General features: G+C 47.0%; 5 non-coding genes and 3 pseudogenes across 5 annotated transcripts; all 8 read left to right on the forward strand.

Moving 5' to 3' along the window:
* Nucleotides 1–349: 349 nt before the first annotated feature.
* On the forward strand, nucleotides 350–468 carry LOC138541142 (5S ribosomal RNA). The gene has a single exon (XR_011289157.1). It is a non-coding gene; the product is annotated as a 5S ribosomal RNA (ribosomal RNA).
* A 106-nt stretch (nucleotides 469–574) lies between these two features.
* LOC138537954 (5S ribosomal RNA) lies at nucleotides 575–693 on the forward strand. Its single transcript, XR_011286072.1, has one exon. It is a non-coding gene; the product is annotated as a 5S ribosomal RNA (ribosomal RNA).
* Nucleotides 694–799: 106 nt separating this feature from the next.
* Nucleotides 800–908, forward strand: LOC138544207 (5S ribosomal RNA; annotated as a pseudogene).
* A 106-nt stretch (nucleotides 909–1,014) lies between these two features.
* LOC138551084 (5S ribosomal RNA) lies at nucleotides 1,015–1,133 on the forward strand. Its single transcript, XR_011294819.1, has one exon. It is a non-coding gene; the product is annotated as a 5S ribosomal RNA (ribosomal RNA).
* Nucleotides 1,134–1,239: 106 nt separating this feature from the next.
* On the forward strand, nucleotides 1,240–1,348 carry LOC138544044 (5S ribosomal RNA; annotated as a pseudogene).
* A 463-nt stretch (nucleotides 1,349–1,811) lies between these two features.
* LOC138537586 (5S ribosomal RNA) lies at nucleotides 1,812–1,930 on the forward strand. The gene has a single exon (XR_011285717.1). It is a non-coding gene; the product is annotated as a 5S ribosomal RNA (ribosomal RNA).
* Nucleotides 1,931–2,036: 106 nt separating this feature from the next.
* Nucleotides 2,037–2,155, forward strand: LOC138551015 (5S ribosomal RNA). Its single transcript, XR_011294754.1, has one exon. It is a non-coding gene; the product is annotated as a 5S ribosomal RNA (ribosomal RNA).
* A 105-nt stretch (nucleotides 2,156–2,260) lies between these two features.
* On the forward strand, nucleotides 2,261–2,369 carry LOC138545517 (5S ribosomal RNA; annotated as a pseudogene).
* The last annotated feature ends 131 nt before the right edge of the window (nucleotides 2,370–2,500 follow it).

The following is a 2,500-nucleotide window of genomic DNA, read 5'->3' on the forward strand; positions in this document are numbered from 1 at the left end:
GGGCTGGAGCAACCTTTTTACATAGAATTAGCATACAGGTAGTGTGTTCATGGGTAATAAATCGACTTTCACATGTAATGCAGTACAGAGAATATTGAGTCCTTCAAGAGGCATGAAAGAAAACCATTATTGTGTTGATTGTTCTCTCCACCTCCCTGCAACAGACACAGGATGGATGAATTAAAGTTATCCTACCAGACATAGGAGTCCTGAATGGGCCCACCAGTCTTATATATCTCGCCTGATCGAGCCTGATCGAGCGATGAGCGTGGTATCATGTTGCAAGTGGCTGCATGGCTTAGCTTACTAAATGCAAATGCATAAGAGTAATATTCTTAGCATTCCTAGAGCCTACGGCCACACCACACTGAATGCACCCAATCTCGTCTGATCTCGGAAGTTAAGCAGTGTCAGGCCTAGTTAGTACCTGGATGGGAGACCGCCTGGGAATACCAGGTGCTGTAGGCTTTTTTGTGCTCCAAGTTCAGGAAGTGAGCCCTTTCTCAATTGCCTTTTAAAACTGCAAGGTCTAGCCGACTAGATGCTTAAAAGTACAAAACTCACTAGGCCCAGAGCCTACGGCCACACCACACTGAATGCGCCTGATCTCGTCTGATCTCATAAGCTAAGCAGTGTCGGGCCTAGTTAGTACCTGGATGGGAGACCGCCTGGGAATACCAGGTGCTGTAGGCTTTTTTGTACTCCAAGTTCAGGAAGTGAGCCATTTCTCAATTGCCTTTCAAAACTGCAAGGTCTAGCCGACTAGATGCTTAAAAGTACAAAACTCACAAGGCCCAGAGCCTACGGCCACACCACACTGAATGCGTCTGATCTCGGAAGCTAAGCAGTGTCGGGCCTCGTTAGTACCTGGATGGGAGACCGCCTGGGAATACCAGGTGCTGTAGGCTTTTTTGTGCTCCAAGTTCAGGAAGTGAGCCATTTCTCAATTGCCTTTCAAAACTGCAAGGTCTAGCTGACTAGATGCTTAAAAGTACAAAACTCAGTAGGCCCAGAGCCTACGGCCACACCACACTGATTGCGCCCGATCTCGTCTGATCTCGGAAGCTAAGCAGTGGCGGGCCTAGTTAGTACCTGGATGGGAGACCACCTGGGAATACCAGGTGCTGTAGGCTTTTTTGTGCTCCAAGTTCAGGAAGTGAGCCATTTCACAATTGCCTTTCAAAACTGCAAGGTCTAGCCGACTAGATGCTTAAAAGTACAAAACTCACTAGGCCCAGAGCCTACGGCCACACCACACTGAATGCGCCCGATCTCGGAAGCTAAGCAGGGTCGGGCCTAGTTAGTACCTAGATGGGAGACTGCCTGGGAATACCAGGTGCTGTAGGCTTTTTTGTGCTCCATGATTAGTAATTGCGCAACTTCTCAATTATTTTTCAAATTTGGTATGTTTCCAAAATAATTGTATCCCGTTTTATAGCGGAAATGTTGGACAACATCATGAGGGCTGGAGCTACCTTTTTACATAGAATTAGCATACAGGTAGTGTGTTCATGGGTAATAAATCGACTTTCACATGTAATGCAGTACAGAGAATATTGAGTCCTTCAAGAGGCATGAAAGAAAACCATTATTGTGTTGATTGTTCTCTCCACCTCCCTGCAACAGAGACAGGATGGATGAATTAAAGTTATCCTACCAGACATAGGAGTCCTGAATGGGCCCACCAGTCTTATATATCTCGCCTGATCGAGCCTGATCGAGCGATGAGCGTGGTATCATGTTGCAAGTGGCTGCATGGCTTAGCTTACTAAATGCAAATGCATAAGAGTAATATTCTTAGCATTCCTAGAGCCTACGGCCACACCACACTGAATGCACCCGATCTCGTCTGATCTCGGAAGTTAAGCAGTGTCAGGCCTAGTTAGTACCTGGATGGGAGACTGCCTGGGAATACCAGGTGCTGTAGGCTTTTTTGTGCTCCAAGTTCAGGAAGTGAGCCCTTTCTCAATTGCCTTTCAAAACTGCAAGGTCTAGCCGACTAGATGCTTAAAAGTACAAAACTCACTAGGCCCAGAGCCTACGGCCACACCACACTGAATGCGCCCGATCTCGTCTGATCTCGGAAGCTAAGCAGTGTCGGTCCTAGTTAGTACCTGGATGGGAGACCACCTGGGAATACCAGGTGCTGTAGGCTTTTTTGTGCTCCAAGTTCAGGAAGTGAGCCATTTCACAATTGCCTTTCAAAACTGCAAGGTCTAGCCGACTAGATGCTTAAAAGTACAAACTCACTAGGCCCAGAGCCTACGGCCACACCACACTGAATGCGCCCGATCTCGGAAGCTAAGCAGGGTCGGCCCTAGTTAGTACCTGGATGGGAGACTGCCTGGGAATACCAGGTGCTGTAGGCTTTTTTTGTGCTCCATGATTAGTAATTGCGCAACTTCTCAATTATTTTTCAAATTTGGTATGTTTCCAAAATAATTGTATCCCGTTTTATAGCGGAAATGTTGGACAACATCATGAGGGCTGGAGCTACCTT

Source organism: Ambystoma mexicanum, unplaced genomic scaffold, assembly GCF_040938575.1.
Source record: "Ambystoma mexicanum isolate Mex_15411 unplaced genomic scaffold, UKY_AmexF1_1 Mex_scaf10, whole genome shotgun sequence".
Classification (NCBI taxonomy): Eukaryota; Metazoa; Chordata; class Amphibia; order Caudata; family Ambystomatidae; genus Ambystoma; species Ambystoma mexicanum.